Genomic DNA, 15586 nt, shown 5'->3' with positions numbered 1-15586 from the left:
ATACTATAGGCGAGCTTGACGAAGAGCTGTATCAGCGAAGAAAGCCTGTTTTTTTTTTTGTGATTCCTTCACTGGCCCATTCAACCGAATTATGTTATTTGTTGTGTGAGCCTTCCGCATTAAAAAAAAAAAACGACATAATTTCTGCTTGTAATTGATCTCGTCGTACCACTTAGACGTACTTAGCTCAGTGTTAGCCGGCGTCTTGGTCCTGAAGAAAACACATGGAGAGCTCATGAGTGGAGATCTGCGGTAATTTCTGCAGCTGCAGATAACAGACAACTGACACCTGTTATGTCGCAGATTCAGCAATGTTGCGTATAGCTGATGAATTGTTTGCCTAAATTCGGTGATATATGCTTCTGTGCTGACGAGATCGCCCGAAGAGATAGACGAGAAGCTTGACGGAAGTCTTACGGTCGTATCAGGTTGATTACGCCTAAATTGCAGGACGGGAAGAAACTCGACGGAACTGCTGCAAGCTTAATTGCTGAATAGCAGCCTGACGCGCTGCTATAAATAAAGGGTGTCCGAGCTAACTTTCGCCGAGCTCTTCAACGAAGAAAGAAAGATAGAAAAACACGGTGCAAGACACGATTTGAAGACCTACATATGGTTATCGGTCGTCAGATATGTGACGATCGAACACCGTGGGTGTTTCATGATTGTATCTTCCACGGTTTTTTTCTTTTGTTCTTTTACAGCGAAGCTATATATGCCTGGGCTCTTAAAAAAAAGAATGCGTGCGTCTATCGAGCCGTGTAAATCGAGAATTTCTCCCCATACATGAGCCGACCCCGAAGATAGTGCAACACCGGGCCGACCCGCGGCAGAGGTGAAGCCGGCTGTGAGCACTCCGCCAACTTGCAAAAGTAAGTTTAATATCTTAGGTCCAAATACGACCCGTATCAGATACTAAGCTGGTAACACTTTGACCCGCGTCGGCCATGCCTACGTTCGCACCACCCTCTCTTTGACGGCGTTCTAAGCCCTCGCGTATATCTCCTTTCCTTCCACTTTCCCGGGGTGGCGGTCCCGTAAGCGCGCTACGTGCGCTAGGGCCACGAGGCGGAAAGAAATGCGAGCCGTTCAGGTGGCCCCGATCCCGCAAACTTAGAACGTTTCACCCGAGCTACGAAAGTTTCAGAGGGAGTTTGTGGGGAACTAATTTTGTGTGGCCTGCATTGGTAAGTGTCCACTATAATGGTTCTCGAGTGACCTCACAGCCATTACTGCCCTGCGGGACGTCGACCAACGCACGAACGCCTTGGCTACGGTGGAGCAGTGTGTCACGTCGGAGTGCGGTGAGGTGCGTGTCTGTTCTACGTGCCGGGATTCGTTAGTGAAAGGCGTCGTGCCGCGTCTTGCAACAATACATGGGTACGTATACCCCCCCGGTGCCTGATCATCTTGCGTGGCTCAACATCGTGGAGCCTTCCATTCATGTGCTTACCGCGTTTTGACCCACGGGAATGGACAGTTCGCCATTAAGGGGCCCACATACGCAGCTTCACTGGTCATCCGCCTTCACAGAATGGAATGGCACTGTTTTTTTTTTTTTTCTGTTGAAGGGTTCGGCTAAAGTTAGCTGGAAAGCCATATACGCCGCCACCGCAACGCGAGAGGGTAGCGTCATCTGACGGCATGTTCGACAACTCCGCATTCCAGGAGGCGTCTTGCGTTGCGGACGCTCAAGGCGACGGCCATGCAGGGTTGGCGCCAAATTGGGCTCTGTCAAATTTTTACAGCCGCTCTGTTTGTCGACCACTTCGATTAGAACAGCTCACGTATACACTTTATTCTGGTGTGTGGAACAGAGATGATATTTTCCCTAAGTGCTGGCCTAACCTTGGTGCAGTGCTGCCAAACTCCGAAGCCAATTTTCCCCTAACTCGGGCTAAATGTTTCCCTTGATTTCTCTATATTTCTACAAAATCTGGTTATTCAGTATGTCAATACGCTTTCTGTAATTATAAATATTTACGTACGCAGTAGCGTAGGAGCACATGGGCGATATATATATATATATATATATATATATATATATATATATATATATATATATATATATATATATATATATATATATATATATATATATATATATATATATATATATATATATATATATAAAATATAATATGCACGCAGCAAAGAGACGACGAACTTTTTGGAAGACATGTACTAGACGTTTTCGGCTCGTGGGCCAGCCAGAAACGTTTAGTAAATAAGGCTTCCAAAAAGTTCACCGTCTCTTTGCTGCGAATGTTACGTCGGGTCCTGCGTGTGTGTATATATATATATATATATATAGCCACTAGCCCGCCAGTCTATCCTCATAAACGTTTGTTTGTGCTATGCAAATGGCACTTATTTTATATTTTAAGTTTATTTCTAAGCTCATTTTAATGTATTCAAATAATGAAGGCACCGGACGCAAGCAGAAATGGTGTCGCAGTTCAGGTTGGTATGCCAATAACACAGCCTCCTGCTCGGAGTCATATTAATAGAAAGTAAGACGTCAGCACGGAAATATTTTGTTGTTGTCTTTCAGAGTAGTTTTGCCACCTTAACCATAGTGCCAAGATTGTACGGAACCTTATTCGAAACGTTGATAAGGTGAGCGCCCGACCTACGTCACAAGATGTAACAAAGTAAAAACAGATGCGATGCACGACCAGTGTAAAACACCGTTACACTTACGCGTAATTTGTAGCAAAACACGGAGATGCGCGGCTAATATTTGTTTTTCCTAGATGGAGTCGAATGTCAACTTTTCCGAATACTAATCGCGTACTGAATAGTAAGTATCGTGTATCGATATCGTCTATCGAACAGTCAAACGCCGACGCATATAACACCACTAATATTTATTTTGGCATGATTACTTGCCGCGCGCCTTGAACTGACAGAACGCAAGAAAAAGCAAACTCTCGCAGACAAATGATCAGTTTTAAACACGAGATCACCATTTATAATTAGAAGATCTACATAAATAGCCTATCAACAACATTAGAGCATCGTTGCAAGCAATTTCTCCAAGAAACAATGGCTGCTGTATCCCTAGCTTTCCAAAAACGCTGAATAAATGGTTGCCGAAAATATAGATCGGAAGTCGTGGAAACGGAAACGCTGCCGAAGGACTGGTGTGCTATGTAACAGAGCTTGTTGGAAGGAAAACATCACTGGTTGTAGCTTAAAAAATAAAACTGCTACATAGCTAGGCTCCCGAAAGCACGAAATAGCAGACTACGAGCAAACATCACAGGTTCCCACACAGGATTCCACAAGTAGACCAAAACCAAAGCTTCTATTGCCCAGTTTATTTCTGCATTGCTTAAAAGCTTTTGTCATTATCGGAATTCTGATAATTAGCAGTATTTTGTTTAGCAGATGGACAACCATAACTAGACATAAACAGTCGGTTGTCCCGTAATATCAAGTTATATTTCAAAGTATTCAAAAATAGGAATAGTTCATTTTCGAATACTAATCCTGCATACTAACTATTAGTATTCGTTATAGAAACTTCAAACATTCGCCCACCTCTAGTTTTATCCAAAGCAAACTTCACCCAAATACATGGACGATGGGACTCTGTCCAAGGTTGCCCAGCCTACGGGCGGTTCCCGCTAAATTTATTATACGCGCCCAAACAAGTTCAGGTGAACAGGTTTAGTGAGCTGATCGCAAGTTGTGTGAAAACGTTGGATTCCGGGAGATTGGCGCATTCCAGTCTTTCCGCTGTTACTATACAACTATATCCATGGACGCAACGGGCTCCTTCAAATCATGCGGAAACTTGTCCCATTCAAATATTCCCAAACATCCGGACACCCTGCACAATCTTGATTCTCTCTCTCATTCCCCCGCGCTTATTTTATTTTCAGGGGTCCACATGCCTCGCACGTCCTTGGGCTATTCGTCTTTGTGCTGCACATAAAACGCGCATTATGTTTCTGAACGAAATAGGAGCGCGTCTTCACTTCGAATTGCAGCCTGTGCGCTGCCTGGCGTCGGGTTTCCCTGTTGTCCGCCTGCGAAGGCCATCACGCATTCGTGTCAAATACACGCATGCATGCATGACGAACGGCTTCCACTGACGGCAACCGTCTTACCGGCTCCTTTTTCGTTATTTAGTACGGGATTTTTTTTTAATACCTGTAAGAATACACGCCTATATGCTAGAAATCTATGCATAGAGGCCGACAAAAACGAGAAGCGACGCGTTCCTCACGCGCAAGGTGCTCGTAATAGCTCATGCAAATCCCTCGGCGTCTTCGTTTTCCTTCCAGATTATCTCGCGCACCTCTTTTCTGGCGCCATAAATTTGATCGCGATATCTCGTTCCGGCCCGCTTTTCGCAGCAACGAATGCATTCCTTGATGTATGGACGGTATATAATATACCTTTATTCTTACGTTGCTCCCATTCTTTCATTGTGCCCGTTTCGAGAACGAGAAATGGCTCGAGTCATCTTGTTTGGGTGTAGAAATTGAAAACCATTCTTCATTTCGCTGAAGTTAACCTTGTTATTTTTTTAAAGATTTTACTAGAACGTGGAAATTACAGTTACTTCTTCACGAACGTGTTAAATAAATAGAGTGAGATTTTCTTTTTGAATGTAAAGGAGAAGGCATTCTTCTTTCCCGGTAATTGATGCAATATGGGCTCATTGTTGCGAAGAAACTGCCATTGCCTTTGTAAAACCAGAATTTGGTGCACATGACAGTGTGCCCTATACCAGCCGAAGGCGTTATTACCTGTTCAAAGGCTCGATTGACGGGATGAAAGGAAAAGGAGAGGGCAAATATTGAAGCCTTAGCTAAATAAAATAAAATTGTGAGTTGTAACTTCATGAACTTGCCCATTGGGTCATGAAGGACGCAGCATAGGGCAAGTCTCCGGAATAAATTTGACCATGCGGGCACATGTAAATCTAAGTCCACGGCAGTTCTTGCATTTCGCTTTTGTTTAAATGCGGCTCCATCGGCAGGGAATCGAATTCAAACGCGATCGCATGTTCTGCTCGCGGCCGCAATTTAATATGAGGGATACATGTATGTAAACGTACTAAAACACACACACACACACACACATATATATATATATATATATATATATATATATATATATATATATATATATATATATATACATATATATGTGTGTGTGTGTGTGTGTGTATATATATATATATATATATATATATATATATATGTATATATATATATATATATATATATATATATATATATATATATATATATATATATATATATATATATATATATATATATATATATATATATATATATATATATATATATATGCAAACATGTACACGCACGCACGCAAGCATGCGCACACATTCACATGGACACACACGTTGTGACCTCATATATGTGTCTGTGAGAACTACATCAAACCGGATGAAAATTTAACGTTGGCGGAATAAAACTTCGATATAGCGCTGGAGTGATGACGCACTACGGTCAAAAGCCGCACAGATCGTACTATGTCGGAGACGTGACAGCGGCGTTTTGACTCCCTCCTCGCTGTCGCCATCTACGGAACAAGTGCGCAGTTGTTAAAGGATGTAATTCCGCTGCTACTGCTTTAGGATAAGGACCGTGTCCCCTCAGTACGCCGTGTACTGCTGTGCTCTTCTTTGAAGCGCTGCCCTTGAGAACACAGACGGTGTGAGGTCAAATACGTGCTCGAGAAATTCGGCTACAGTATAAAATTCCAGGAATTGGGGACATCAATTACCTGCACTATAGAGAGCCCCTAACCTGAACTCCTACAAAGGCTGCGAGCGAAAAAGAAGCTCGCTTTATGTGGGAGAGGAGTCTCTTTTTTCGCAAATTTTACTGAACACGCAAAATGACAACCAACGCACATTATTTCTAAGAAGCACATTCTCAGCGCCTATTGCTGTACGTGAAGCATAATGAGAAACGTTTTCTGCTTTCTTTGCCGCCTGACACCTACTGCACATTGTATAGAGAGTTTGAAGAATATATGGGAGACTATAGAAACCAACCAAGCTTGGAGGTGTTTTTGCCATTTACTTTCTTCGGCCTCAAGGGCAAATGAAACTAAGGATAGACAGATGGTTAAAAGCGGCGATTAAAGCTGGAATCTCGATCTTATGTCCAAAATGCGGTGTGTGCAACTGTAGCGAAGTATCTCCGCGGCGTTCGCTGAGAGGAACATTTCAGACTGTAACTATATACGACCTTCCCGGTTTGTCTTCTCTCTGTCTGCAGTATACACGTGTCACAAATGTTATCAAGTTGTAAGTGCGAGGAGAGTACGCACCCGCTATACTGGTGCTCCAATAAGCCACAGCATTTTGTTACCTAGAACGAATTCGCACGTTAATCATGCTTCTGAAATACCCAAATATGCCGCTCTTACCGTGATAATATAGGTTCAGCAAGACAGGTGAGGCTTAAACACGTAGGGCGGGTGGTGACCTCGCCTTGACCTTTCCGGACCAGCTGGCTGTGACGTCACGGATTTTGACGGTGCCTGCTGGGGCCTATAGTTGATGTGTTATCGGTCAATGATGAACTGCATTGTGCTCTAAAAAAAACTTCGCAATGTTCCGAGAATTTCCACGGGGACGCAATGGCCCAAACATGAAAAAAAAAGAAAGATACTTTCGGTATTTGCGACTTCACACTGACGTGCGGTAGCTGGGGTCCTGGCTCGACATTCAAGACATTTAAATATCTTTGACTTTCGTTTTCTCTTCTAATAATCGATATATTACTGTGAAGTTAACGAAAACAGAGTTCCTACATGATACACATTATCTGTCTAAACTGACTCAGTGTTTCTCATTTTGTGTCTCTTTAAAAGATGCCTCCTCAGCCTAAATTGACAGCGGCCTTGCCGTCTTATAGACAGACTGCTTTCGTTTAATATGAGGGATGGTCGATCATCGAAATTGATCAATCAGCGAGCCCCTCAATTACTTCGCCGCACCTCGATTTTACTGCTGCAGTCCACTCCATACGTTGGCGCCTCACTCTCACCGATGCAGGTAAAGTGACCGACGTAACAACTTGAGCGCATGCGAGGAAGGAAACAGTTCTCCTTAGCGCTCAGCGACAATTCAAATGCACCGGTGCCACTTCGTTAATAACTCCGGCATGTGACGCAGCCCCTGCAAATCCGTTTCCACACCAACCAGATTAACCCGAACTCAAAGCCTACATGCCACAAAAGCCGCAGCTTTATATTAAGTGCGCAGAACAGTGCAGCGGCGCGCTCATCTGTCGCGGCGGGGCCCTCATTTTTCAGCTCGCGTAATTTACTCTCCTCACGACGGGAGCACGGGGCAGCACGCTCTTCGCTGGTGGCTGGCACAATAGCCGAGCTAACAAACCGGCTGCCGCCGCCCCCATCCCGCCCGGCTTTTGTGGCGCCGCCTTATAGCGGTATATATGCCCGCGGATCCACACCGTGAAAACGAAGAGAGCAGTGTCTCGCATCCATACAGCCACCGGCTCGTCTTAATTGTGTCCATTATCAGCGCGGAACCCAGTGGCATCCTGCGGGCGTTATGCGCGTCAACAAGGGGGGGGGGGGGGCGAGGCGGGTGTGCCGGCGCTGCTTCTGTGAACGCGACCCCACGCCGCCCGACAGGGCGCACAATGAACGGGACGGGTTGGCTTGCGGCGAAGGTGCATTGCAAGACGCGCTGTTGTGGCCCCCGTGTATGCGGCGTACACAGGAAGCCTTCTCTCGGGACTGCTGCTTTATGCTGCCTCATAGAAACGGGCTATTCAAGGGGAGCGCCGCCGACACCGCGCGGCGTGTGCGGGTGCAAAAGTTGGCCGCACATTGTTGGGCTCGCGCGCGCAGCCGCCGATGCGTCGTGCGGTGCGGACGCGCGCAGTACTCGGCCGTCGAGCGGAGCGATGGAGACGGGTTTTGTTCTCGGCTCCTTTGGGAGCCCCGGCGCCCTCGCGCAAGAAAAGGGAAAATGGCGCGAGCTCTTTCTCTGCGCGCACGACGGTTCTTCCGAGCCAACCTGCGAGGGCGCATCGCGCTGGTTGCGCTCGCTCGAGGCTTCGGCATATGGTGCGCGGCTGTGCCGCCGCAATGGATGCCATTGATATGTTAATCTCTCGCCTTATAAAAGAGCGAACCACTCTCGGGTTCGTTATATTGTCCGCCACACTATGGACGCTCATTGAGAAGCCAGAGCAGATAAGGATGGCGCGCGTGTGTCGAGCGAGAGGCCCCAGAAGCTCGCTTTTAGGTCGCCCCGACTGTAATGCCTCATGCTTTGTCCTCAGGCGTTACTTCACAAGTGTGTGTGTGTGTGTGTGTGTGTGTGTGTGTGTGTGTGTGTGTGTGTGTGTGTGTGTGTGTGTGCGTGTGCGTGTGCGTGTGCGTGTGCGTGTGCGTGTGCGTGTGTGTGCGTGTGCGTGTGCGTGTGCGTGTGCGTGTGTGTGTGTGCGTGTGTGCGTGCGTGCGTGCGTGCGTGCGTGTGTCATCCCGCCTAGCAAATAATTTTCAGAACCCTGTGGGCCCTAATTAATGAAAAAATGGCTGTGGCTTAGCTAAGGTTAAGCCCAGGATGCGAAGCATACTAGCCTTTATTTTAGTTGTTGAACCACTGTTTAGCCTGGTGAACTGCTGTTGCTTGGCTATATTTGGTTCGGCTAGACGAAGAAACAACTCATGCGTTACTCTGCTTCGCCTTCAAGAGTGGAACGCGATAGCGTTCCTGTCGACCCGCCAAGGGGTGTAAGACAATGGGCTACGGCGCAGCGACTACGCGCCCCGCATTGGACGCGGTGAGCGTCGAGCAACGCAGCGTTCGGCGCGGCAACGAAATGTGCGCCTGAGCAAGCGACCGCATTCACTAGAGGCGCTTTTGTACCGCTTTGAAGCATAGTACTAGTGGCTCAGTGGTAGCGTCTCCGTCTCACACTCCGGAGACCCTGGTTCGATTCCCACCCAGCCCATCTTGCAAGAGTTGAGCCAACGCCACCTAGAAACAAGCGCAGCTGCTTATATACCGCCGCGACGCCGCGAGCGACGGCGCGAGTTGGAGCCCTGTTTCTCCTCTGTCGTGACGTCACGGTGTCACGTGGTATGGCATGGGGTCAAAGGTCATTGAAGGCGACACCGCCGCGCCTGAGGAGCTGGGTTGAGCTCTCGTAATATGCTTAGCATTAAAAAAATTCACTACTCGAATTATTAGCGCGAGCTCCTAAGCTCTTGTCACTCACAGTGACCGCCATGTTCATATTCAACGTGTGATCCCAAGAACCATGGAGCACCGGTGTGTCGTCGACCCGCAGTGCATGTGCCATCCAGCTGCACTGAAGTGCCGACACGACATTTAAACATTTATCCGAATTGAGTATTGTTAGTGAGTCTTTCCGGTATATATAGCTGCCAAGTGCAACCGCACTCGCCGTGTGCCAGCGCCCGATCACTGCGTGCACGACACTGATGCCGACATTCAATCCGTCGCATACCAGTTTCTTCTGTATACGTGTACATAGGAGAATGAATACATGTACACCGTGTATACACGTATACAGGAGAATGTATACATGCTTACCGTGTTTACTTGCATACCGTGTATACTTGTATACGCGGCAGATTCTGCAGAACCTGCCGTGTAGGGCTTCATAGTCTAAGCTCATCATCTTACAGCTGTTTGGAAAATCGATCGCTGAGCGAAAACTTCGCGATGAACATGAACTCAAGCCTGTGTGACCGCGCGTGTATACATTTTACTTGCGATTAAAATTTTCGCCACAAGCCTCTGACGCTCAAATGCACAAACTCCGGTAGTTGACGGCTGTGTATATGCATGCTGATTTTTCGCCAATATCGTCTCTGTTGCGAGCAAGTTATAATAGGGGCGTTATTTAGCATTGACTTAGTGTGCGCGCAGCAGTCACTGCTGGAAAATATTGCTCAGTGGAAACAAGTCCATTTTACCTTTGGTATGTTTATGGCAGCTGTAAATAAACTTTCTTTAACGCAGCACGGAGGGGAAGGGGTGGCATGAAAAATTGGAGGACGCTTAAGCTTCGCCTTCAAGAGTGGAACGCGACAGCGTTATCGCATCCCGTTCGCACCGCCTACTCAAACGCGCTACGCCAGCCGAACGTCGCGATCGGCAGAGATAGTAGGGCCCCGACGCGCCATGAAGACGGACGCGGTCATGGGGCGAGTGGCGCGCCACGTGTCGGGGCAGCGCCGTACATTGCGAGGGGGGGGGGGGGGGTCTTCTGTGGTTGCCTCAAGATGGCACTGCGTGTGCGCAGAGCGCAAAAGAAATTTAGCGGAAACTTACTTCGCTACTCGTGAAACTGCGGCTTCTGTAAGTTACATGGTCATAATTACCGATATACACCGCAGTATAACCTTCTACGGCACGTTTCTAAGGCAACACCGCATTCACTAGAGGCGATTTTGTCCCGTTTTGAAGGAGCGAACTCGTGGCTGAGTGGTAGCGTCTCCGTCTCTCACTCCGGAAACCCTGGTTCGATTCCCATCTTGCAAGATGTTTTTTTATTTAGAAAGTGCCTTCTGGGATTTATCGCTCACGGCTAACGCCGCTGACACCGATGCCAACGACACCGGCTTTTCTGCGACACGAGCTCCTTAACGCTGTCGCGTTAAAAGGATGGGAAGCGCCCACGACATAGTATCAGCAGCGGTCTCTCGCAGCCGTTCACACTGTATACGAGCGCATCTCGGAGTCGATGAGCTCGAATACGTTGAGTGCATTGGTAGGCATTAGTAAGTTTACATGTTAATTATTTTCTGTGGAGTGCTCATTGCGTTTCATGTCAGCAACAGGCGAAGGTGCTTTCGATGCTAACGTACCCACGGTGTTACGTTTCACTCCGTGTGGCGACGAATAAAACGGATGCCAAGCGCACGAGACACGACGTGCCTAATAGCAACGTTCGTCGGCTGAAAATACTTGTCTGTCGGGTGTGTGTGACGGGATTGTGCACCACCTACTCGCCTCTGTCCTCTGTTCACCAGCTCTACACCAGGGAGTTGTTTCTCTCCGAATCCCTCTGTGTGAGCTGACCCGACTTGGCCTGCGCTCGCCACCTCTACGCCAAGGAGTGGTTTCTCCCCGTATTCCTCTGTGCGAGCTGACCCGAAGTGTCCTACGCTCGCCACCTCTACGCCAAGGAATGGTTGTCTCCGTACTGCTCCGTGTGAGCTGACCCGACGTGACCTACGCTCGCCACCTTTAGACCAAGGAGGGGTTTCCCTCCGTATTGCTCTGTGTGTGCTGACCCGACGTGACCTACGCTCACCACTTTTACGTCCAGAAATGGTTTTCCTCCGTATTGCTCTCTGTGAGATGACCCGACGTCCGTGACCTACGCCCGCCACCTCTACGCCAAGAAATGGTTTGTCTCCGTATTTCTCTGTGTGAACTGACCCGACGTGACCTATATACGCTCGCCACCTCTACGCCAAGGAATGGTTTCTCTCCGTATTCCTCTGTGTGAGCTGACCCGACGTGAGCTACGCTCGCCATTTTTACGCCAAGGAATGGCTCCTTTCTCTCCGTATTCCTCTGTGTGAACTGACCCGATGTGATCTCCTTTCGCCACCTCTATACCAGTGAGTGGTTTTTTCTCCGTATTGCTCTGTGTGGGTTGACCAGTGTGCTGATCATGCCGTCTACCAGGAAGCAAGAGAAAATGGGATTGCCCGGATGGTGTATGGTATAAAGCCAGCGAGACACCACGCGGGTATCTCTGCTTTTGCGTGCAGAAGCACGCTCGCCGAACTTTTCTGTACTTTTTGTCTTAGAGCGCGTCGCTGACCCGCAATACGATGTGTTAAACTTCTGCTATTTGTTTTTACTTCACCTCGTCTTCCCTGTCGTGGAGACAAGAAGCTCAAGTACAGGACCGAACTTTCTTGAAGACATCGAAGAGCGTGGTGCAAGCGTGGTAGAGAAAGGTCCTCACAAAAACAAATCATTCGGTTTGAAAGAAATAGCTTTTTTTATAAGCTTAAAGGAAGCCGCTCCACGAACAATTCGATGGAGTGGACGGTTTTGGCATTGTTCAAGCTGCGACATTTACGAGTCTCCGGATCGCCGATACAGGCACTTGTATACTTTTCAGAAAGTGCACTTCCAAGAACTCAAGTGTCGGCAGCGTGTGGCCCTGCAGACAAGCGCAAGAAAAACAGCATGCATGTCTAAAGCGATGGCAGTTGAATTGCGACTCAGTGCAGCTATTGTGTTGTGCCCATTTTCGCGACAACAGGCTGTCGGAGGACAAGAGGCGCCAACGAGACACTCTCTGAACAATCGCGCGTGCCTTATTGTGCAGCCGTTGTGAGGAGTTAGCGCTGCTCTCGCTAAACAATGTGGCTGAAATCGTCCACCACATGGAATGTATTACCCGCATACATTAGGCGGCGCGTCGCTCTTTCAGCTGACTCTGTATACGCCAAAATCAACACACAAAAATTGCAGTTACACCCGAAAGGCGAAGTACCGATTGCGATAGCAAATTAATGGATAGCTGTGCGAAGTAAGGATTGTAGTTTTAGCGGCTGTATAAACTTTTAAACATTCGCTTAGTAAGTAACAATGGTAGAATATGTAAGTGTGACTGAACGCGGAAGTAGAAACAGACGCACATAGACAGCACTTTCTATGTGTGTCTGCTTCTTTCTACGTCCTTGTTCAGTCGCGCTTACTCATTCTGTCATAGATTCAAACCAACTAACCCGCCAACGGGTTTGACCTAAAATGGCAAGCACGGCGTAACACGCGCACAGGTAGACATGAACACATATGTCTAGATTAGCGCGGAAACTCGCAGTCGAAGTGCTGCAGTGAGGAATCGCGGCAGCAGCAAGCGAATTCACCTTCGTGCATCTCTCGCTTCAACGCATACGAAACGTCGAAAGCTCAGCGCATACGAAGCTACCGGCACTACGTGCACTCTGCAAACATCGCAGATCGCTTTGAAGATGAGCCCCGTGTGCACGCGTACTTTGGCCACGTCGCAGATCGCTTTCAAGACAAACGGGCGCCGGCAACGCGTCCCTACGGCGTCCGCCAAAGGCGTGAACTACGGCGTCCACCAATCGCGTGGCCAACGCCGTAGTAGACGTTGCGGTTGTCTCCAATCTGTACGGAACTGTGGGCGAGGAGGACATCGAGGCACCATAGCAGTTGCCGGAGAAGAAAGCCCGTCCTCCATCGCCTGAACGCCCTGCCTCGTGCGCGACAGGAGAGGGCACGCTTGCTGCCCGCGTTCCTCGCTCGCGCACGCGAGATTGAACCGCGTTCGCCGGCTCACACTCACACGCTTTCGCGCGCACATACAGCATACGGCGTGCGGCGACAATTTTATCGCCCTTGGACTTTCTGCGCAACTGCCCGGTGACGGCGGCGGCAGAAATGCGCCTGGAGTGTCCATGTAATTGCTATTGCAGTAAAGTTGGTGGACGCTAAGGCTTCGTCTTTAATAGTGGAACGCGACAGCATTCAAAGATCCCTGACTGCTTCTCACGCTTCCCGGCAACTGGAGGGTATGTAGCCGTAATGTTTACCAGGAAACGCTGGCCGTGAACGCTCTATGAGTGAAGGCCGGCTTTGCGGTAGAAACGCGGCCTCTTGTGTGGACCGCGATGCGGTGCGGCGGAGGCGAGCACCATCTGGAGGTATTACCAGGAACCGGCCGCACCACTCAGTGGCCCCCAAGACACCCGCGCGCCGGCGCGCACAAATGGCGGACGCCGCGGTCGGTCTGTGATTGTAGAAACGCTGTAAAAGGGGTTTCTTTAAGTTTTCGCGTAAGAAAATTACGTTTTCTCGTATAGTCAAATTACAATCCGAGAGTTATCATGTGTGTAGGTTCTGAGTAAGTCGTAGTTTACGATCTTCCACGTGTTTTAGCTTGACAAATTCAAACTCAAATTAAAAAAAAATCAAAATTCAGATTTCTTGCGTCACATGGACGCCTGGGTAAGTGTTGTTCGAAAATCGTCTTGCCGAAGCGATGTCTGACGCCGACCCAGCATTTTCTGCGACACACAGACAGACAGTGAACTTTTATTGAGGTCCTGAGGGACTAGCCGGCGGAGACCCGTTAGGGCCCCCGGCTCGCCGCTGGCTGCTCCCATGTCGGAATCGGGAGGCCAAGCCTGTCCGCTCTTTCACGGGCCCTCTGGACGGCCATGGACACCTTTCTAACGCTATCGCGTTCAAAATGTTCTTCGCACGTGTAGTCTTTTCGAGCAGAACCGGACGATGTATGAAATGAATTACGTACATACGTCGGCCTAACAACGGCGTGGAGTGAGATTCACAGGTAGCGCCGCGCCAACTATTTAGTAGCCCAACTCAAGGAGCAGAATTCTCGTAAGCACCACACGCGTCTTTATCATGAATTAAAAAAAAAACACGACAAACATCGTGGACTGCCACGAACAGCGAAAACGGACGCAATCAGTAAATTTGTTCGTCGAACGCTGTATAGCCATTAACGCATCGTCGTGCTCAGAATTCCGTCAGTGTGAACGCGTGAACTGCGTGGCGATGACGAGCGTTAAAAAAAATGATGGATGTTTTGCAGTACAGTTAAGCAGCGCCATCTACCTCAGCTAATATACATTGACACGTTTTTGTTTTTTATTAACAACGGCAAAATGGGACATTTCGCTGTTCTAAAGAACCTGCTGGCCGAATATTTTAGATAAATACAAATCACTCAACACGATGAAAATGTCCTGTCGACTTCACCTTCGGCAAGATGAGACAATCGTTCATTCCTCCTAACGCCTGTTTTCCTCGCTGACTCCCTCTCCGTTGCCTTTCCAAGGCTGCCCGCGGCGTTTCATCTTTACACTAGATATCATAGAAATATTTCAAAACGCTTACAAATCTTGAAAAAAAATGATAGAGCGAAACTGACTGATGCGACACAGAAGACACAAAGCTATAAATGTATTCACACAATGCGTTACGTAGAGCCAGAGTATGACTTATGACAAGCTGCTATATACAGGAAGTTCTTGTTTCAGCTGCACAATATTTTTTAAAGATGCCTCGGGCAGATAGCACAATTCTAACCCTTGAGCTAAGTTGTTCGGTGAGGCAGCCATTGCTTCTATAAGAAGTCAAAATACTCAATGGAAGAATTAGCATAATTACACTAATTAATGTTCTGATTATTTACTTTATAGCACATATTTCAATGAGTTAGCGGTAAGACGGAAAATGGAGGAATTCCAGATCAAGCTACAGAACAGGTATTCGGCTTTAACTGAAGAAGGGGAGCGTACTGTTGAAGCAATGAACGACAATCTTGTGGGCATCATTAAGGAGTGTGCAATGGAAGTTGGTGGTAACTCCGTTAGGCAGGATACCAGTAAACTATCACAGGAGACGAAAGATCTGATCAAGAAACGCCAATGTATGAAAGCCTCTAACCCTACAGCTAGAATAGAACTGGCAGAGCTTTCGAAGTTAATCAACAAGCGTAAGACAGCTGACATAAGGAAGTATAATATGCATATAATTGAACATGCTCTCAGGAACGGA

At 47.9% G+C, this 15586-nt stretch overlaps 1 protein-coding gene and 1 pseudogene across 4 annotated transcripts in view; one reads left to right on the top strand and one right to left on the bottom strand.

Moving 5' to 3' along the window:
• The window catches only part of LOC135914339 (progranulin-like), a 538683-nt gene that overhangs the window by 253336 nt on the left and 269761 nt on the right, over nt 1-15586 (top strand). The window lies entirely within an intron of this gene.
• On the bottom strand, nt 782-949 carry LOC135915093 (U2 spliceosomal RNA; annotated as a pseudogene).

Source organism: Dermacentor albipictus, chromosome 1 (genome assembly GCF_038994185.2).
Source record: "Dermacentor albipictus isolate Rhodes 1998 colony chromosome 1, USDA_Dalb.pri_finalv2, whole genome shotgun sequence".
NCBI classification, from domain to species: Eukaryota; Metazoa; Arthropoda; class Arachnida; order Ixodida; family Ixodidae; genus Dermacentor; species Dermacentor albipictus.
This window is presented reverse-complemented; position numbering and strand designations above follow the sequence as displayed.